We start from the raw sequence: 23,575 nt of genomic DNA on the forward strand, positions 1-23,575 counted from the left end.
CTCTGCCCATGAGTTCTTCCCAGTGCTTTAATAAAGTTACTTTTTTTTAACACCAAAGACATTTCAAGAATTCTTTCTTGGCCATCGACTCCAGACCCCCACCACTCCAAAATTCCATCACATCCATCTGACAACATACCTTGGCATAGTCTTATTTTCCTCATCTTTAAGGCACCTGTAAGCTAATAGATACTTATTGTGATATCATGATTTATAATAAGATGTGTATATATGGATTTGTGTATCGTGATGGTACAAAACTCCTCGAGCCCTTGGAATTCCCTAAGTGATAACAGCAAAAGGTGTCTTTTGTTATGTTAATGAGGTGATTTTTGCACCTAAGGATGGACTTTGGTTGCAGCATAACCAATCATGTGATTAGAATGTTGAACTTTCATTCCCATCCCACTGACCTCCAAGGAGAGGACAGGCCCTGGAAGTTGAATCAGCTGCCAATGGCCAATGATTTGATCAATCATATCTCTGTAATGAGGCCTCCATAAAAAGGATGAGATCTGGATGAGAGCTTCCAGGTGGTGGAAATGGAAATTCCATGTGTCACTGTGCTACCCCTGAACTCCATGAGGACAAAAGCTCCTTTGTTTGGGGCCTTGTTCTATATGTCTTCATACGGCTGTTGATTTGTATCTTTTAATATCCTTTGTAATACACCAATAATCTAGTGAGTCGTTTCCTGAGTCCTATGAGCCATTCTAGCAAACTAATCAAATTCAAGGTGGGAGATGATGGGAACCTCTGATCTATAGCCAGTTGGTCAGAGGCACAGGTATTAACCTGGGTTTGCAATTGGCATCTGAAGTACAGGGCGATCTTTTGAGCTAAGTACTTAATCTATGGAATCTGATGCTGTCTTTGGGTATGTAGTATCAGAATCCAGGTGAATTTTAGGGCACTAAGTTGGTGTCAAAGAATTGCTTTGTGGTGTAGGAATACCACATTACACACACGCACACACACACAGAGGAAATTTTACCAGAGTATCATACTTGCAATACTTACTAACATTATTTAAGGCAAGTAAAGGAGTTCATTTCCAATATACTATTTTGCTGAAATTCTTTAGATTGGAGTTTAAAAAACTCAAGGGTACCCACGAGAAAGGCAGGAATGAAAAAGCTGAAGAAAAACAAAAAGAAAAAATTTGTAGCAAACCACTGAGAGTAAACAATCTTTACCTCTTTCATATGCCCTTAATCAGAAGTTCTATTAACTACAGCTAATTTCAAGATTCTTATTAAAGAGATCTGAACTAGAGGATATCTGGGAAAAATATAGTTGTGACTGGCAGATTCTTGAAGACCCACATTAAAGTCAATAATTATCTGCCCTACCAGAAAACAGCAATCCCTAACAGCCAAAGAGATAAAATCCAAAATTCCATTTTAAAGTGGTTATTTAGAACTTAAAAATCATGTTCTCCTTGAATAAAATTGTTATTCAGTACTGGGATCCACTATCTTCTATGAATTATGCTCAACATTGAAGATATAAAGATACATTAGATAGAATTCTTACTCTCAAGGAATTCGTGGTCTTTTAGGGAGTCAAGAATTTCCACAGATGGAGAAAATTTTATTTACCAGAATCCTTGTGGTGAGGAGAAAGGCAGGCCAGCCTGGCAAGGATGCTTCCTACCAAAGAGGTTAGAGCAGTGGAATAAACTACCCTTTTCCTCTGGTATCTGTCCGTCCACAACTGGGCAGGGAATGTAGAAGGTCAGCTGTGGAGGAAGGTGAAGCAGAATACTACAATATGATGTTGAAAAAGGCAAAAATAGAGTCACACAATCTGTTCCTCTCTGGAGCCCCTTATTTCTCAGAGAAGTTATTAAGCTTGTGAAAAGCCAAATATACTTGGATTTCTACTGCAAGTCATGGATTTGTGGGGCTAAAGTTGGAACCAAGGTATGACACAGGACAGAATGATGCAGCCTATAGAGGCCTGTAGAACAGAGCAGGATCTCCTATAGGGTAACAGGACTCAACTGGCATGCAGTGGGGTCACAGCACTGAAAGGAGAAACTAGGAAATGTTAGTGGAGCTCAATAAAGACAAGGTAGGTGAGAAGGGGAAAGAAATCAAAGAAGGCTTCAAGGAGGAGGAAATGCCTGAGAGGAGTCTGAAAGAGAAACAGGAGTTTTTAAAGTAGATCAGGCATTCTAAGCAGAGAAGTAGGAAGGCACAAAGAAACAGCTTATGGTAATTATAGAAGGTACAATGTGTTCCCAGTAGGGACATTGGTGGAGATAGGATCCAGATCACAAGAGACCTTGTATCTATTGTTAGGAAGCTTGAGTTTTATCTCTCAGGCTGTAGGAAACACTGAAAGCTTTTAAACAAGGAATTGATGTGTTTTATAGTGGGGCTGGGCTTGCAGTTCAGTCTACAAAACTTGTATAAGCCATAGTATGCCTGAAGCCCAGGATGGGTGACAGTGCATCAATCAAGGGCAGCAAACAGACATCATGATTTCAACAAATCTCATCATCCCCCAAAGGCCTTAATAAGTTCCTGTCATCAGAGCCATTCCAGCAGCTGTGTTGTGTAAACAATGTGTCTATGGCAAAATGTTTGGAGTTCGATAGCAATTTTTCCTACTCCGCAGTAGGATGGGGTATTTAAATGCACTGTTGTCCTTTCCTTCAACATGTTTTTGGTGGTGGAAATGGGACCAGTTCCAGGAGCTTAAGATATGGTTACAGTCAGTCAAGGGCTGATTTGGGAAGTTCCAAATAAGGGTCTTGCAAGTGAGTTGTGAGAAGCAGACTTTTCTGCCAGTGGCTCTCCCGCACTTTCCAAAAAATGTTGAGTGTGATAGTCAAAAGGTGAACTGTGTTCTCTCATATCTACCAGGGTTCCCTGAAGCATCTTAACTGGGCTTTTTCCCATGAGTTACCTGTGTCTACATGCATATTTATATCTGTAGGTTCTCTAGAAAAATTGGGGAATGGACAGGGAGTTAAAAGCTCATGTTTCTTTTTCTCTTCATTTTCTATTTTCTCTCTTTTTACTTATAATTGATTTTCTGCAGTGTTATATTTCAGAAGCAAACTAATATGGGGGGGCGGGGATGGGGGAGAATGGAGTTTTCATTTTCCAGTGGACAGCAGGGCAGGGCCCCAAGAGACATGGGGCTTGAGAGAAGGTGAGAGCTAGCAAAGATGACTGGCTGGAGACGGGTGATGTGGAAATAGCAAGACCAGCAAGGAGCAGTGGATGTATTGATGTGCCTCTCGTTCAAACTTCCTTTTCAAGACCCTTGTCAGGATACTTTTTCCAAATGTTGAAGGATTAGATCTGTTTTGTTTTTGTATTCCCAGTTCCAGTATACACTTATGGCTTAGTTGCACTCAATAAATAAAAAAAAACGAATGAATAGGCTTCCCTTGCACTATGATCTGAATGTTTGTGGCATCTCAAAGTTTATAATTTAAAATCCTAACCTCAAAAGATGATGGTATTAAGAGTCATGCCCGTGTGAGTTGCTTACGTCATGAGGCATGAGGATAGAGCCCTCACCAATGAGATTACTGTTCTTAAAAAGAGACCCCAGAGATCCCCTTCCCCCTGGCACAAAGGAAAGGTGCCAACTATGAACCAGGAAGAGGCTCTCACCAAACACAACCACGCTGGTGCCTTGATTTTACACTTCCCATCCTGTGGGACTGTGAGAAATACATTTCTATTGCTTATAAGCTACCCAGTTGGCGGTATATTGTTACAGCAGCCCAAACAGACTAAAACATCTTGCTTGGAAATGAAAAGCAAATGGAAGGATGAGAGGGCCAGATGGAGGAGGTTCACAGGTAATAGTTGATTTAGAATCAGTGAGAGAGCAGATGACCTGGTGATTCCCCATTTCCCCCCAGAGATCCCTTCTCTGCCTCCCTCTGACCCACTCTGTGACCTGGGAAACTAGTTTCTACAGAATGCACTGCCAGCTTTATTGTTGTTGTTGTTGTTGTTTTTTGTTGTTGTTGTTACTTGTTTATTATTGTCTTGCTGGGCTTTCAATTGAGGGTGAATGGCAGAGGTACAGGCAAACTATGAGGGATTGGAAGAGGCATGGTATTTATTTCCCCACTGGATGTCTGGGATGTGTGGTTGTCCATGGTTCCATCTCTCACTGGACTTAGATAATAATGTCCCCTCCCTTCTTTCCTTCAGGTCTAGGATTAGCAATAGCTTCCTTTTGTTCAAATGTGGCCAGCACCTCAGACATCTCTAGTTGGTTCCCTTCATCCTGATCTTTCTATTAAATGGTTTTCAGTTGAACTATTTTGAATGTACCATGTTTCTTGGTGAGATCTTGGTTGGTAGAATAGGGAATTCTAAACCATGATGAAAAAGAGAAGGGTTATGTGACAGATCTTTAGAAAAGGACCTCAAATATGCATAGAAAACACTTCAAAAGGCCCATAACAAAAAATAACCATAATTGAATATAATGAATATTATAGATATGAAGCACATATCTTCAATCTGAATATTTTCTCGGCTGTCTGACATTTTGCCCTATTTTTAATTCTATGACCCAGGTCTGGGTTGAGGGTGGGTAGAGTCAGTACTTTTTAGAAGCTTAGCATAACAGCCACCTCCCACACTAATTCTAAAAGCTTGGTTATGGAGCCCAGGACCTGAGGAAACACAATCAATGCAAACAAATCCCAGATGAAAGTGAGTGCTTCCTGATGATTAGCAAACTTAAAAAGATAAAAGGAAAAAAAGAAAACAAAAACTTTAATAGCTCAAAATTGGCTTAATGCAAAATATTAACAGACCACAAAACACATACTTCGATAGAACTGAGGCACTCTTTTTGAGCTTTCTGTGTTTGGCCGCCAGTCAATGCCCAGTTCTCCCTGAGATATTTTGTGATCATTAACATTGGAAGGAAACTCAAGACTTGATGTTCCCTTTACCACTGAGGCATAGGTCTAAGCTCAACACTTGGAAATCAGAAAGGTTTTCCATTCACTCTGGTTATAAACAAAGCAGATTAACTTGGTGAAAGATGTATATTCTTAATTTAATAATCATTCCTTGCATACTTAGACTCTAGGAAACATTGTTGTTCTTATCTAGAATTAGCCATACAGAGATTACCATCACTAATATCTATAAAAAAACAAACATACATTTAAGACACTTACCTGTAACTTTGTCATTGCTCACATAAATAAAATGGGGTATTATTTTATGTAAATTTGGATTGTGATAATTTGAAATAGTGTGGTATAAAATATTCATGGATCCTCAATTTTGATGCCAAATTTGAAACAATGCAATTTTTATTTTATGTTTATTCCTATGAGAAAAATAATTTTGAATTATATGAGTTTCAAATTATGTGAAGTCTTTAAGAAAGCATTCCGTTCATAAAATATTATTGCACCTGTCTTCCTTTGCAGGACAATTTATATTATCTTTTGTTAATAATAATGATAGGCAAGATGAATAAATTCAAAAAGCATTTATCAGCAGATTCCAAGAAATATAAAAACTACCCATATTCAAATCACAGATTACAAGTGTTCAAATTCACTTAGTAAATTTATCTAAGCCACACTGAATGGCTGGAATAAATTCAATTGAAATTTTTAAGTAAATATCTTCAAAAACCTAAAGAGTTTGTTTTGATGTGTAAAGATTTTGTTTAGGTCATATAAGACTCATTTTCTCAGTTGTTTGAAGTGCAGGGCTACATAGACAAGACTGTTAAATGTGTGTTGCACTTGGGTAGGACTGTCAGCTTCCTCAAGGTCAACAATTTGTACTCAGATCACAACCTGTACCATGGCTCCAGCCAGACATCTTCAAAGTATGTGCTTCTGCCTGAAGGTCATTGAGGGTTTGTGTAGCAAGTCAATCACCAATTTGAGCAAGCTCTTAACTTACAATAAGTTTATTCCAGAATAGTAGTTGACAATTTTTGTGTTTAGAGATTAGATCTCATTTTACCAAACAAGTATTGCTACAAATTTTGAGAAACCTTCACAGTGTTCCACAGAAGTCTATTTAACCCATAACAGACCCAATACTAATTGCACTGTGATTCACATTCCTAAGGGCTCTCTCCCACGTAGATGAATAATAATAAAGTTCCACTGAGGAAAGTACCTTAATATCCTCCAGTTTACACCATCACCTATGTGGTACATGTAAGAAGATGTGAAATTTGGAGTTTCTGCTAAGGAACCAAGACTCCATAAGATGCTATATCACAAATGAGATTTTAGACCACCAACAGAATTTCAAGGTAGAGAACCTATAGCTGACTCAGGAACTGTCACATCTACTGAGGGGTGAAAGGGGGTCAAGAGATAGGGAAAATGTGTAGAGCGTGTCTTTAGAGAACAGTAAGTGTGATTTGAGCTCTATTCCATATCTTCCCTCTGGGTATGTTGGTGGGGGAAATTCCTGCCTCTCTGGGTGCCCAGTAAGAGGGGCTGCAGGAATACCACCAAAAGAGTAAGGACTATGACCCTATTGTGAGACCCCCAGAAGATCAGTTCCTGATTTATTCTTAAGAAAGTAAAGTCTCTTGTGGCATGGAGTGGAATCGATAAAGGAATCGTATTCCCATTCAAAAAGCAGGCAAAGTACATGAACCTCCAGAGAATTCATGGGAATCCCCATTAGGAATGCTGACTTGAGGTCATTTTTAAAAAATCATACTATCCAATGGAGTATGATACCAAGGGAAGTAGACCTAGACAAAAAGATGTTGTGAATTATATTACTGGCATACAGAAACTTGCCAGAGCTCAAGAGCAGTCAGTTTAAGGAGACACATTGCTCAAATCAAGAAAGCTGAATTTAGAGGCACACAGAAGGGAGCCTCTCACAAATGAAGAAAGTGCACACAAGGGACAAGCTCTGAGTGTCTTCAGGCTGATAGAGTCCAAGCCATCTTTAAATGACTCTTGTTAATAAGAACATATGTCTAAGCTTGACCTCTCTTCTCCACAGTAGAAAATTTTGCAATGAGGCTCCAAGTTCCTATGATCCCTAAATTGCAAATACTCATGGTCCTGGTTTTTTCCTTCATTACTAAGTCAAAGACACACTGTGTTGATCCCATGTTTCTCAGATCCTTGTTCATCTTCTGCCCGCAGCTGTTTACTTCTCAGGGCACAGGCATCGATGCATCACATAAACATATATGATTCATATATATAAGAACTGCACAAGTAGGGAAAATAATAGACCTGCAGTTGGAAGGGCCTAAAGAGGGGATGACTAAAGAACACGATTGAACATAGTAGTTGACCAGAAACCATGAAATTGAACGTGGCCATTAGATTTTCAGTACCTCATAATAAAATGGAGCCCCTATTATGGGTCAAACCTTCTGCTCGCATACTGTCACTAATTTAAATGCTATCTCTGCCATATAGGTTTTATTTTCCCCACTTCAGATAAGAAAATCGAATTTAGAAAATACAAAGTAACTTACAAAAGACTTGCAGTAAATAGCAACAAATATCCACTTGCATGGTTTTTAATCACCCACTCCTCTGAATCTGAGAAGTAAGGTGTTTGGTGTGTGTTTATCTGCATGTGTATTAGTACAACTGTGCATTACTGTGTCTGTGATTGTGTCTGTCATACATTGCTATCTGCAGATCTAGTTATTCATCTATCTATATTTATACTAGCATAGTCTGGATTTACGAGGTGAGAGAAACACCAAGAGTAAAAATGAAAAATTGAAAGCACATTGAATCAAGCCAAACTAGAGTTTTTGTAAAAAAAAAAAAAAAAAAAAAAAGAAAAGAATTAGTGGAAAATTGAATAGGGATGTAGTATTATTCTGAGGAGTATTATTTCTGACAGAGAGGCCAGAATGTGATGTCTTTAAAACAAATGTAGGTTTCCAGGATGGGCATACTCAGTAACTTTTTTTTCTATTTATTTATTAATTAATTTATTTATTTATTTAGTGCACTTATTTATTTTGAGAGAGAGAAAGAGCATGAGTGGGGGAGAAGCAGAGATAGAGGTAGAGAGAGAATCCCAAGCAGGCTTTGCACTGTCAGCTCAGAGCCCTACATGGGGCTTACACTCACCAACTATGAGATCATGACCTGAGTGGAAACCAAGAGTCAGATGCTTAGCTTACTGGGCCACGCAAGTGCCCCTGTCTTATTTTTAAAATAAACTTTTAATATTAGAATAGATTTATATTTACAGAAAAGTTTAAAGAATAGCACAGCATTCCCATAAACCCCACAGCCAGCTCCCCCTTTTATTAACATCTTTGTTTAGCATGATACCTTTGTCATAATTAATGAACCAATATAGATACATGATTGTGGAAGAAAATCCATACTTGATTCAAATTTCTTAATTTTTGCCTAAAGTTTTTCTTCTGTACCAGAACCTCAGCCAGGATACCACGTTCTATGTAACAATCACGCTTTCTTGGGCTCCTCTTTGCTGTGACACTTTTTCAGACTTCTATTGTTTTTTTGTTGGTTTGTTTGTTTACTGTTCTTAAATTTTTCTTCAAGTTTTATTGAGGAATAATTGACAGACATCACTGTATAAATTTAAGGTGTATGGCATGATGATTTGATTGACATATGTTGTGAAATGGTTGCTACAATAGGTTTAGTCAAAATCCATTATCTCAATACAATAAAAAGAAAAGACCTGCTTCTTGTGATGAGGACCTTTAGGATTTCCTCTCTTAACAACTTCCCTACGTATCCTACAGCAGTGTTAGTTACAGTCACCATGCTGTACATTGCACCTCTAGTACTTATTTATCTTATAAGTGGAAGTTTGTACCTTTGAGGAGTACAGGTTAGGTGTTTTGTAGAATGACCTTCATTTCATATTTTTTCCATATTTTTTCTCATGAGTAGAATGGGGTTATAGGTTTGGGAACTAAAAAGTGACTTTTTAAAGTAAATATATATTGGTGATGAAAGGAAGAGGGAAATTTTTGGTTTGAAGCGGGAAAGCCTGAATGCTTCTTCCTTCCCTACCACCGTTACTGGTACTACCTTGGGAAAATTATTTAGTCACTGACAGTATTAGGTCCCTAAATAGAATTCCATCTCCTGTGATTCTTTTCTTTTTCCTTTCTGTTCCTTTCCTTTCCTTTCTTTCCTTTCCTTTCCTTTTTTTTTTTAAAATAAGATATGGCTTAATTTCTATTATAAACCTCTAAACCGCCGAAGCTTAAGAAGAGTCATTTGTCTTTGAAGACACATGCTGAAAAACACACTGTCCCATTGCTTATTTCCATCAGTCCACTAGGCTACTGCTGATCATTCCCTATTCCTGCCCACTGGATTCTTCAATCCTACATTTTCTTCTGTTACTTCAGAACCACACTTGGGGCATGGGAAGATATCTGCTACTTGTGCCCATTATCAGGATATTCACTTCTGTCAGGCTCTGTACTAGGCACCATAGCCACCATTGTGTCTCTGGGAGTCTGCTGCCTTCCAAAGGCTCCACCTGGAAGGAAATGCACAGGTCCTCTTCTAGCCTCTGTGTAGTCTCGTCACCTCACTGAGGGCTCTGCCCAGAAAATAGAACACAAGACACTTTTCTTTTGGTTTTACAAAACTATCACCAATGGCTCATTACTCCCTATTGTATTACACTTTCCTCCAAAGTTAGGAGGATGCACTTTTCTCCTCCTGAGGAAATCTCCCCCTCTCTTTTCTTGCAGTTTCTATCTCAAAAACAAGCTGTTATGGTTATATCTGCCTATGAATCATAAAGGTTACATCTTTAATTGGATTTATGTCTTTGAAGCCAGGAAGGTTTAGAATACTTTTATTATTATTGATATCATCATCATCATCATCAACATCATCATCATTATCATCTGCAATAAATGTCACTTCTCTAAGGCAAAAATCCAAGGCCAATTATCTGCATACATTTATTTAAAGGTAGGGATAGGAATAACTGGAGGGAAAGAATCCTAGGGGGAAAAATCTAAAAAATAATTTGAGTATCTACTTCACATATATGCTATAAAGACAAAAAAAATAACTTGTATAAATCACTTCATACATTAAGTATTCTCATAAAGTAAACTGTGAATTACACATGGTATAACTTGCAAAAATCAGTGGTTTTAATGATTCGTGCCGTCACAACTGCTGCAGACTGGCTAGAAGCATTATAATGTCAAAGTCCGATACAGGTGAAAAAGTAAAAGCAAAGCAAAATGTCATCTTTAATACCTTCTTAGTAAGTTAGTATCGTAAGGCAGGTCCAAGGCAATTTAATTGATTTCTGTTTTTAAACAAGTACCAATCCTCAAATTCAACTCTTTCTCACACGTGGGCTGAGGGGGGTATTTTGACTAGATAATATTAGGTTATACCAGCTGACAACTTATGCTCAAATAGATGGATCTGTGAGACAAGACCATGCACATCTATAAAGCAAACACACTTGGGATGGTACAAATGACTTCCTAAACTATGAAACCATGTCCATGAGGGAAATGTTATGATACACAGAAGCAAAGGAAGTGAAAACAGAGCCATGAGAAATAATGATATGGTTTGAGACCTAGGAAGAGTACAGATATTGTAAAACATACCCAGGCACAGGATGAATGTGAAACACTTGGCTGACAGCCCTATCAATCACCTATGTCTGTTATTTTCATTTGGTCAATGTGTCTAGTGTTTAGCCACAAGCAAGCAGGACCCTTGGCCTGGACTGGACTTCCCCAATCAGAAAATGGTTTTAGGAGTGGAGAAAGGGCTATCAAACAGGAAGAAAATGAAAACTCCAAATATTCCACAGGTGATGACATTCTAAGGGACCAAGATATTCTGAGAAGCGTCAACTTTCATATGAGAGCAAAACTGAAGCAAGGAGCACTTTATGGACCAGGCGATAAAGTAACGACTCTGAGTCTTAAGTTAGGGTTCCCAGAAATAAACTCTGGGATCATTGGACAAAGTCTATTGGAGAATATACTCAGGAACAAGAGCTATAAAGAGTGAAGAAACAGAAATTGTGCAAGGGAGAGATTGAATAGCAGTGTTAATAAATAAGAGGTCTTGGCTGATGCCATAGGAAATCCTGCAGTTGGAGAGGCCCTTCACATTTTCTCCTACATGGACACAAAGGTAGAGGCCTTTTGTATCCCTCAAGGAATAGACATTGGATGGGGCTGGTGTCAGAGAGTGGGCATAGCTTTGGGCAAAACACTTCTTTCTCTGAGAAGGGTAAAAGGTGTGAGTCTTTAACAGCAAATACTCTGGTCTTCTGAAGAAATGAGTGTTCCTGAACAGAGAATCTGGGTGTTTCACCACAAAGTCTGTTTACTATGCATCCAATCACTTCACATGGACAGCTATCCTCTGAGAACAACTCCTTGATTTTATTTGGTCTTGTTTCTGGAAAAATCTATAAGAGGAAGATTTTTTTTTTAAAGAATTACAGCACTTTATATCTCTATCATTACTACAGCTGTTCTTGGGTTGCAACTGATGATTTTCGTCTTTCTCCTGTACTACTAATTCTAGGTTGTCTCCACCCTTGGCTGACATCTGTGCTGTTCTAAGTAGCTTGTATGCTTAGGTGACTGAACATAATCTCTGAAAGTCCTGAGTCCATTTCACTGTGTCTTCCCAGACGCTGGATGCTGCACTTGTCCATGTACTGTCAAAAGTTGCCTAGGAAAAAAACTTGCCTAGGAATAGGCACTTTTTGTGTAGAAAGTGTAAAGAGATGCTTTAGTGGATCATCTAGGTAATAAACCTATTTTTCCTTACCCAATCATATGTCAGAAGCTTTTCCTCCTGCAGATGATTAGAAACAATGGATCTGGTTAGAGTCAGGAGATCTCTCTTGTGGACTTTTCTCCTTTCAGCATGAGGAGCTGAAAATGACTGAGCATCAGTCATAGATTAAATTTAAATGTTCATTGGGACTCTTGCTTTGTTTTCTGGCCAAACCATTTCTCTCCAGGAATTAAGTCCTTAGGCTTGAACTGTCCAGTATTATAGCCAGCAACAAACATGTGGCTATATGAATTTACATTCATATTAATTAAAATTAAATTAAATAGAAAAGAAAGTTCCTCAGTCACACTAGCCACATTTGACATGCTCAATAGCCACATGCATTCTAGACAGCTTGGATAGTGATCATAACGATCATTGCAAAAATTGCTATTGGATGTCACTGCTCAAGATTCTCAGAACCTAAATTTGCAGGGACAAAGTGCAAAGATCCCCTAAGTGGGACCCTGGAGATGATGGCAAGTTGACCACTCTCCTACTTCCATCCTCTGTTTCCTGAACCCATGTGTTTTAGCTACTGGGGACAATTTAGGCCATATAACATTAGAAGTGTCTCATCCTCAGAGAGCAACATATTCAAGTTGCCCCCCAAGTATATATCTTCCAAAGGCTGACTTTTTACTTTATTAGGTTAGCAGATTCTAACTGGTGTGGAATGTGTTATAGCCATAGTCATACGCCCCCTGCTGCATCTCCTTGATGTAAAGTGGACTCCTTAGTACACAGCAATTTTTTCAGTATCTGGTATCAGTGGGATTAAACACTGTCTGAACCTTTGGCTAGTAGTGTTGGCTAAAATAGAAAAGGAAAATCTATACCCCAAATATGTGCAATCCCTATCGAGTCTAATTATTAGCCCTACTGCAGCATAAAAAGTGTTCAATATAATCCATTTGCAGCCAGTAGTATGTTGGTCCTCTCAGTGAATGGTGTTGTAAAGGGGGCTCAGAATTCCTCTCTTTTGTTGGAATTTGGACATTGTACAGAAACATGGTTTGTTGAGTTGGAGACTAAGGTATTTTTTTGTTTTTGTTTGTTTGTTTGTTTTGTTCTGTTTTTTGAGACCAAGTTTTGAGGCCATGCATAGTCTATTCCTACCACCATAGCTACTCTGTTTATGAGCCCATTATTCTTGTCAGTGATAGAGGCTGGCTAAAATATTGTGTTTATGTGGTTAATTTTTAGTTTTCTTCTCTTGAATGTCTTCCAGTGAACATTAATGTACAATACAAAGATCTTTACATCTGTATTCACTTTAATGCATCCATCCACATGCCTCTTTTTCATATCTTGTCCCTAATCTTCCAATTCTTTTCCTTCCAGACCCTTGACTAACCAGCCAAAACATTAATCACTGCTAATGACTCTATATGTACTCTTATCTTAAGCTACTTCTCTATCCACACAAAATAGATGATTAGGTAGATCACGCAAAGCTCTGTCTACTGGACAGATGACCCTTTACCACGTTGTTGCAGAGCAACTCCTGTGTGGAGATATACCACCACAGCAACTCATTTCCAGTTTATATTAACACATTAAGCCAACACATCCTGGGATTCTTCCATCCTCTGTCAGCCAGTCAAAAAGATTGTCTGCGAAATGCTCATAGGTGTGAGCTGAATGAAAAGCACTGGAACAACAGAGGAGCTTGATATGGGTTCTGGGCCACATGTGCATACAGCTCATTCTGATTTCTGGCCCTTCTTATGCCAGATCTTAGCTATCTTCTGAGGAATTGCTGTTGGACCCACCAAGCCTTATCAATTTTTGGTCTGAGAATCCAGCTCATAATGTATTGCCCTGACTACATGTTCAGGTGATGTCTTATGATCAGACACTCCATTGCTGCCAAGACTCAGTATAGGCTAGATGCTGTTTTTCAAATGGTGCATAGTTCTCCATTACAGATGGTACATTCCTTCTCAAAAACCCTGGGTCTTCAAATTGTGGTTCTATATTGGGACATGCTATAAACACTATATATCATTTTCTTATCACAGGTACATCCAGGGTCTACCAGAATATATGGCCCAAGCTGTGGGCTTGCACTATAGTGTTTACTTTGTAGCAGAGTTATTTCACATTCTCCACGCAATTCAGATGTGACTGACCTCCATATCATCAGGTAAAAAGTACAAAGAGTACTTCCAGCTGTGAATTATGTTCTTGCCAGAACCTAAAAAAAGCCTAGCAAGCAACGTATGTCCTTCTTAGTGCTGAAAGGCACAAGATACAGTCGCTAGTCCTTTCCTTTAGAAGATATGAGCAGACATACCCCAGTGAACTAAATTTCTAAGGCTTAAATATTTGTAAAGCTTATCTCCCACTCTCTAGAGTGTCATTCCAAAGCCTCCAATGTGTTTTCTACTTCTTGTTGTCTATTTTGAGGAACCTGATACTATTGATATAATAGACTAAGTATAGAGTTAGCTTGGTCTTAAAGCAAAGTTGAAAATGTACACTGCTTCGTGTCCCACATAAGTGTAAACTTTTGATCTCCATTTCTCATAGTAATGGAGATGAATGCATGTGCCAGATCAGTGCTCACACATTTTGTATACTAGTCGTGTCAATTGATTCTGGAAAAGATATCATATTCAGTGCAGCAGCTTCAAACGAGGCACTACTTGGTTGTGCCAACTAGTACTTCTGCTAATTTTACTTTTTTTTCAATGAAAGAATGGACTCAGGTTAAATAGTGATATGATATAGACTGCCACTCCTGTATTCTTTAAGTCATTTAAGGTGATATGAACCTCTAATTGTTCCTAAGATGAAACAATGTTTTGTTTTAATATGCTTGTTGAAGGTGTGTAGCAGTTTCAGAGACTTCCACTGTACCTTCCCCACTATGATGGCTCTTTCCCCACAGGTCAAGTAGATGTAACAATTTTAATTACACATTGGGTGATCAGGGAAATGATTACTGAGTCAATCATAGACAAAGTAGGCCCATTGCAAACCGGAAGTAGGTGCATTACCTATTGAAAACTGGACGTGGGTTTATCACGTGGACTTTTAGGTTTCTACTCTAACATGGAAAATACAGTGACACTTTAGGTCCTTGAGTATTAATGTCAACTGAGCTTCTGTGTCTAATAGTGATTCTAATGCTTGAGTATTCCCTTTTTCCAAAAACACATTTATCTAAGCAAACGGTCATAGATACCTTTGAGAAGTTAGGAAAAATCATGGCTGTATAGATTTGCCATAGTATAGCAAGGTCTTCCCCATTTGGGATCTGACCTCTCCTTTAGTCGTGAGGTTTGGGTTTCGTATGATATATCCATGTTAGCATCCCCACTTCTCTGAGTCTTTCAGCTTCTTACTCACTGTTTTCCATGGCACCCAGCATTTGTAGTTCACATTGTGTGGACTATTGCATTATTCAACCTTCCAAGAGACATTCTACTAACATAATAGTGTCATCTCTCTGAGTCCGTGCCAGGAAGCTAACTGCTGTATCATGGAAGAATGTTCTTACATTGATACACTCTTTGTTATCCAACTTTTTACTCCATCTTCCTTAAGCCATCATTTTTAATACCCTGTCCCATATATGTCTCTTCAGTGTCTTCATGTTGGCTAGAACCTGCAGCTCCCAGCATTTTCCTAGATGGTATATAATTATTGGTATGTTGGTTAGAAGGAGAGGTGATAGATCCTGAAAAAGTTTATGTTGGAATAGAAAACAGAGTTCTCTGCATTTTCTTCACCAAGAGAGGAAGGCCAGATTTTAAAAGGGATAGTGAGCTGCAGATCCAGAATGTTCAGGAAGATCTGGCATTTTAAAATTCTTGACTGCACCAACCCATATATAATTATTTCAAATCTCAATGCCCCACTCCTTCCAAACCAATGCTCTAATATTGGTGTAGCCGATGTGGAGATGAGAGTTTTACCTTCTCTAGAGAGCCATTTTAGTAAGTGCTGGGCCTGATGCTTGCTTTCTTCTATCTTCTGCCTAACAGGAATGCTTATATCTTTACATGCTACCAAGGTACTTCTCTGGCATTTATACTTTGTTTCACATTGTCCAAAATCATCTTTAGCCTATTGTTTTATTTATCTAATACACTTGACAAAACTCTTCCAACTTCAAAATCTTTGCAGTGAATATTCTGTTTCTCTCAAACAGCATAGGTATTGCACTGGCCACTGCCTTCCTTTCTGTTGTTGTTTAATACTTGATCACAACCGAATGAAACTGTAATAATTGACCCTATTGCACATCAGGAGCTATTGATAATCCACTTATCACTAGTAATGAAATTCTCAATGTCAATAAGCCAAAGGATGACCTAGTTTCCAAATTCCATTCCAGGATATTATTATCTTAGGTAGATTTCTCTAGAAGCATACTCTGAGATTGAGATTTATAAGCAGGGATTTTATTGTGGATGCTCCCAGGAACACCTGTAAGGAACTGAAGGTGCCAGTATTAAGCAAAGGGAAAAGCTGAACTGTAATAAGTTACAATAGAGGCATTAGCCAATGCCAATCCCACGTGGAGTCCTAAAACTGGAAAGAGTTTTCAAAACTGACCCAAATTAATGCAAAATGGCTGGGCTTTGGTAGCCTCTCATATGTTGTTCAGTCTATGCAGGCTGAATCTGCAAAGGCAATTCCCACAGAGAAATGCAGCTCTGAATTGTCAGTAGCCAACACTCTCGGAAGCCGGTAGAATGAGTGCCTCCATTTGAAAGGGGGGTATGAGTGGCATATCACACCATCTACTCTAGAGATATCACTTAAAGCATTAAATTCTGATGGGAAACTTTATAGATTGGCTATGGCTAGGAGATTGATTAATGATAGATAAATCAGTAGACGTTTCCAATCTGAGGACCATGAGGGACAATGTAAGAGTCAGGACACGACCAGGACAATGTAAGAAGATTTGTGAGTGAATGAATGAATGAATGAATACTTAGGGAAAATAGTACCATCTTCCAAATAGAAGCTGTACGACAAATGTCATGACCGGTGACAAATTCTGAATGGTTCTGCAGTCTACTCCTGTACATATATATATAAGAATTTTTTCCTTCCAAGAACAAGCCTGGCCTTCAAATTTACATTTCACTAGAGTGAAATATAAAGCCACTAGTGACTTTTTATTTCAATGGTGGAAATTCTTGTCACACTTCTACAGTTCCATTTCTGTAGAACGTTTTGATTTTTTATTTCTAATACCTTAAGATATCAGCACTTCTGGAAAGCATAAACTCATTTCATTGAGTTTTCTTTAGAATAAAAAGAAACAATGAAAAAATAATATAATTTATTTTAAAATACTTGTGTTTAATTTGCATTGTGTTTAATTTGCAACCTCTTTCTCAACCTCAGTGCTATTGACATTTTGGGTCAATGATTCTTCATTGTGAAAGCTGTCCAGTGCATTGTGGGTTGTTTAGCAGTATCCCTTATCTCTACTCACTAGATTCCAGTGACAGTCACCTTCCCCCAAGCTGTGACAACCAAAAAAAATGTCCCCAGACATTACCATGTCTCTGGTTGAAAACCACTAATTTAAAATCATGTTCAGGTGTCAGTTGGGTTTAAAATGCTTGTACAGAGAATAATTTATTTCTAAATCAAGCCAATCTTGTATACATGACATTTAGGAATGTAATTTATTTAAGTGTAAAGTAAATACTGAAAGAATGAGGAACTAAGATCACATGGAAAAGGAGAGGCTGATTTTTTTTTTAAATAAGAGGAATTAAACACAATATTTAGTTTTTCTTAATGTAGGTAACATGACAGCATATTTTTTCTTGTTTTAGGTTTTGTCCATGAAGGAAAAAAAATAATAAATTTTAATGCTAATAAAGAAGATCAAAACTGCTGAGAGGAAAACCTAAAGTCCTTTGAATAGAAAATTTTGGTTCTTTAAAAAGACTTGGAATACCTTTGTGAGGTTAACTACATGAATGGATTTTTTTTTTATTATTGGATAATATCCAGTAACATATGTTCTGAAATTAAATACATATGGCAGGTACTGTGTTAGGCAAATACAAGGATGAATAAGCCATGGCTCCTACCCTTAAGAATCTTACAGTTGAGAGCAGTAATTCTCAACTTGGCCATATGTAAGAATAACTGGGAGACTTTTGCACACTACTGGTGCTCAGATATGACCCGAGACCAATTAAATCAGAATCTTGGGTTAGAGGGAGTCAAAGCATAAAAATTTTTAAAGCTTCCCAATTGGTTCCAATTTGCAGCTAAGGTTGAAAGAGAAGCTTAAGAACAAATGAAAGTCAACACAATCATTATATAATAGGAGCATATGCCCAATGATATTGAGGCACAGAGAAATAAACATCCAAATTTAAATATATGGAAACTTCATGAATTTGAGTATTATCCCTATTGCAAAAGAGACAGAAATTCAAATACATAATTTATATTAGCATAAACAAAATGCAGATGAATAAACTTTAAGACCATTTTAAAGCCTGGCGTTTGTCAAATGAGGAAATTATGAATAAATACAAGATACAGTTTTTGATGCCAAACTTCCATAGAGTCCATAGAGTCACATATACTATCCCAGAAATTTTTATTTTCCCCCCAGAAGATTTTTATCTTTATAGTGAAAATCTCAGATGAATGGTTAAATAACAGAAAAGGTAAGCAGAATGACATTTGATTATAATTACCATATACTGTAGTCATTCAAATTATTGGCCTGGGATGATATATTAATTAAATCTTTATGGAACCACACAAATGTTAGGTATTCCAATGTGTAGTCGTAATTAATTTAATGGTCAAAATGGATAGTCATACTTGCTGTCAATTTTTCCTAACCAGATTAATTAGACTGTGCTCTATGATGTGGAAATCTAGCTTGGCAAGTGAGAATTTATTCAGTGAATCCAGGAGATCCAGTACTACAAATTGGGGATTATTTGAGCCAGTTTTGAATGGATTCTCAATCTATTCCTGTACATATATAAAACTTTTTTCTCTCTCTTTTGAATAAACTATAATTCAGGTTCTTGAGTTTTCATGACACAGAGTAAATACTGTGCTATGACACACAGTTTACACAAAGAACGGGAATTGTTCATTGTCAATGTTGCTAATGCACAACTTTTGTCTCCACACGTTTACTACTGCTCAGTCTTGGGCTCCAGCAACCTTCCTGTTGAAAGTCTAGCTTCGAGAATCTATAATTGGACAAGGATGGCTGAGACACTTAGTAACTAATAATTTCCCTTCTAATTTCCAAGCTTTATGAAAAATCAATTTAGAACCAGAAATCCATACACCTGGACATCTTTAACCTACTTCCCTAGAATAAAATATCCAAATGAAATGACCATGTGAAATACGTCCTTGCATCTTTTGCAAAAGCACTTTGGAGGGAATTTCCCATCATGTTGTTCAATATGACTCACATAGGACATTAGCAAATTCCTTTTAGAATTCAGTTTTGAGAAAAACAACGTTTTTATTATCACAAGGTAGTGTATATTTTAATATAAAGGACAATATTATAAATGTCAAGTTACTCATCCACTTTCGTTATAATACCATAACCATATACTATTCTATGTTTGTGACATTTGGGGCTTGCTTTTCTATTTTTTTTTAATATTTTTATTTCTACAAAACTTTAAGCTAACTGCCATGTTCGATTACAGTAAAACTATTTAAGTTCATGGAGTATTTAATTTTTCTAAAATCTCATCATTTTACATTTTTTATTTTTTACAGTTGCATTTTATGTGCATTTTATTTTAAATTGCATCAAATAATGAGAGAAGTATTTATAACAGGTACTAATGAGAAGTTAAATAACTATATGCATTATGTGGATTCATTCAGGTTCTATTTCTTTTTTGTTTTTTTAAATATAATATTTAAAAATAATTCCACTTTCATTAAAGAATGCATTGTTAAGTGGCAAAGTATGGTGATGGTTTTGTTTATATATATACATGAAAAGTATTCCTGTTTGGAACATAAAGTTAAAAGTTAAGATCACAAAAATTAAATAAATATATAAATAAAATAAAGTAAAATAAAATAAAATTTAGAATCACAGAAGCTGTCTATTCTGTCTAAAGACAAAAGACCCAGAAGTAAGTGCCCAGACTTCTTTACTTGTTTGGGGTTTAGATTTTCTTACTTGAACATCCAAAATGATTACAGATATAGACTATAAAATGATGGTAAAATAACTGCTATTCTATTTTGTCAATATTAATACATATTATTGGTAACATTTGGAAGTTACCTTTCCAAAGTAGACTCACTTAATGACACCTGCTTTAAGAGGCTAATGAGATAAAGTGCATATATTTCTAAAACTTAAATATCATCAAGTTTGATTTCAATAATATGTTCTAAGATATCTAGTAAACATTTTTCCCACCTGTGAAAATATTGATTCTAGCAATACCAGTATTGTAGCTTATGCTTTTTTTTTAACATCAATTTTATGTCATATTCTTTCCCCACACATTTTTGTTTTCACCATTTATGTGTCATGAAATTGCAGGTTGGCACCTGTTCAGTAATAGAATGGATGCCAACGGAGTGTTTTAGTCACTACTTTATCTGCATTTTTAAAATAGCTGTCTCCCTTAGATAAACAATTCAAACTGATGACATAATATAAATATATGAGCACATGTAATGATGTAGGTTTACATCATGTCACACTTTGCATGCCCAAATAATGAAGAGTTATAATGCAAGCAGCCTAATTTTCATGGATCTAAATTTCATCACTGATTCTTTCCAAGTAAATTCAAATTTATGAAAATGGCATCTTGAAAAGAGTTTTATTACTCTTGCACCATGTTCAGTAAGTGAGAAAACCTACCAGTTAATGTATTTTCAGATGTAATATAGGGATAGATTGGAAAGGTCTATTAATTTATGGCCCAATTCAGAACATAAGAGGGATTTCTCTAGAATTGCACTGCCCAATATGGTAGTCACTGGCACCATATAGTTAAAATTAAATTAAATTAAATTAAATTAAATTAAATTAAATTAAAAACTTGGTTCCTCAGTTGCCCTAGACTCATGTCAAGTGTTAAATAGTCTTGTGTGGCTACTGACCACTGTACTGGACCATAAACACTTCTATCATTGCATAAATTTCTGCATGGTACATGGATAACCTAGAACCTCATCTCACCAACTGCATTCTAAGTGGAGAGCCCCACTCTTCATAACTAATGGAAAAATTGCACAAATGGGAAATTTTTCCACCCTCACATTGATATGAATTTGTTCTGATATCACAAAAATTTTCATTTTATACAATCTAAGGAATAGATTAGGAAATTAGGGAATAAGACACACCTTACATAAATTAAACTTGGATTTAAAATTGTTCAACTACAGTAGGATAAAATTGAGAAATCTCCTGAAGATACCTTAAGAAATTGATATGTTTCTCTCTAGGAAGCTATGGCCATGTTCCTCTTCTTAAATTTTGTAATTATTGATAATTATGTATAGTTTTTATAAAAAGTTTTTATAGATTTTTTACAGTTTTATGTTTTTATATACAAACGTGCCTATAAAATTATATTTCCTAAATTAATCTATAATCTTTGATTTTTCTTTTTACACAGTAATGTTTGATACATTAATATACTTGAAGAAAGTAATATGTGATAGATTAATATTTCTAGATAACACGTTAAAATGTTTTTATTTCAATCATTGTTGAAAAATTTCTTAAAATAACTAGCCTATTTTTTGCCTTAATACAACTAATATCCTGAAAATAATATATCATTTTTGATAATTTCTGTGTCCAAAATATGAAACATATTTTGATATGTAGCACTGTTGCTATTCACAGATGTAAGGCATAGGGGTGGATATTGAGCCATTTGATATAATTCCTTTTGTAATAACTTCCTGAATCATTATCCACCCAACGCTTGAAATTGTCAAGTAATGCAGAACCCTATGACTAATTTATATGGGCTTCATTCAATCAACCCACTCACTTACAGATTCTTAAGGAATGAATGTAAACTCATCATATCCCTTGTCCTCAAGAAACTAATAGTTTAGTGGAGGGTTTCTGATAAGTAAGCAGGCAATTATAATAAGGTATGAGAAGTACAACCATACGTTTAAGTATAGATGTTAAATGAGAAGTAAAAAAAGTAATTAAAATAATTATTGAGGTTTATCATGTAATAGACACGTTGACATGCTTGGTCACTTTCCATAAGGAGCTTAACCTGCCTCGTTTGCTGCCCAGATGAGACCACCAGAATGCTCGAAAGTCTCCAGTGAATACTGAATTGCTGAGGAATTTGGCAAAAAGGCAAGCTAAAGTTTCCATTCCATAGATTCCAGAGGGGCACAATCCCAGTTTGTGGATGTAGATAGGTACAGAGAGCTAGGCAACTGTGTGAAGATGAATTAAATGCTTCTAATACTGCAGCTGAAACATTTTGGAAAGACGCTATTAAATCACCTTTTTTTTTTTTTTATATAATAAGGATATCAATGAAAAAGTGGTGCTCTGGAAAGGAGACGTGGCATTACTGATCAACATACAACCCTTGTGAATACCAGCAACGAATGTCTCACAAAGAAAAATCCTGTGTCAGAAAGTATCTTCATGCTTGTGGGGCCTGATCTGAAGGAGGAATTCCAGAAACTTAAAGGTTGATTAACAGGTAAAGAAAAATTGACAAAAGGATTTAAGATCGCCACCATTTAATCATTCACACATCAGAACCTAAATATAAGAGCCACTATCCAACAGCACCTGAGGGTTCCCTATAAGGCTGCTAAAGACACATAGTTCAGAAAAAGAGTAGTCAGTGTCTTCGTTTGCATTCTGTGTCATCTGTTTCTGCAAAACAAATTTATCCTTAGAGAATGAAACATACACAGCACTTTGCATTGTAAGGAAATTCCTAGAGATACATGAAGAGACCACAAAAAAGTAAGATTTGCTGTCTCTAAACTAAAAGTGGCTACTTATCAAGAGCTGCCACTTCCAGAGTTCTCAAGGTCATTAAAGGAGGAGAGTCGATCACAGCCATACCTACCTGAGGATGTTGAGAATGTAGAAAGATGGACTGCGGGACCTAAAGGGAAGATTAGAATAAGTGAAAAACTTGGTGACTCAGAGAACAGGTGGCTGGAAGAAGACTTGAATAAGGTGAGCCATGCAAAAATTGGTAGAACAAAATAGCAAGAAGGGGGAATTGTAGCTCGAAGGCCCTAAGGCAGGAAAAAAACACACCTGAACTGTTAGAGGAATATGAGGACCAGAGAAGTCAAAATGGTAATAGAACCCACATCACTAAAGTTCTGGTAGAGCATTGTTAAGTACATCCACTTTACCCTGAGAAGGAAACAAAAACATTTAAGAGATTTGAGCAGGGGATGATATGATTAGAAATTCATGTCTAGACATTTCAAACAGACCAGTTCAGGGAGACTAGATGGCAGGGGAACAAGAATGAACTGAAAAATTTGTGAAGAAAGATGGCAGGAATTCTGGCCAGAAGTGGTGGTGGCTACATCTGGGGTGGTGGTGGGAGGGAAGTGGAAAAGGGGAGAAATGGCTAGAAACTGGATTTATTTTAGGCTTCAAGCTAATAGGATTTCCTGAGAGATTGGATATTAAGTGTGAGGACAGTACCTTTTTTGACCTGTGAGTAAGGAGAGCGGACTTGTAATTAAGTGAACAATGAAGGGTGATCATGGAGCAGGCTTTAGGGGAGATCGGTTTAGTATGGGACA

General features: G+C 36.9%; 1 pseudogene; it reads left to right on the forward strand.

Annotated features, from left to right (window-relative positions):
- The first annotated feature begins 3,513 nt into the window (after nucleotides 1-3,513).
- Nucleotides 3,514-23,021, forward strand: LOC121030320 (ganglioside-induced differentiation-associated protein 2-like; annotated as a pseudogene).
- Nucleotides 23,022-23,575: the final 554 nt, after the last annotated feature.

Source organism: Herpailurus yagouaroundi, unplaced genomic scaffold (assembly GCF_014898765.1).
Source record: "Herpailurus yagouaroundi ecotype Mexico unplaced genomic scaffold, PumYag 140, whole genome shotgun sequence".
Lineage (NCBI taxonomy): Eukaryota > Metazoa > Chordata > Mammalia > Carnivora > Felidae > Herpailurus > Herpailurus yagouaroundi.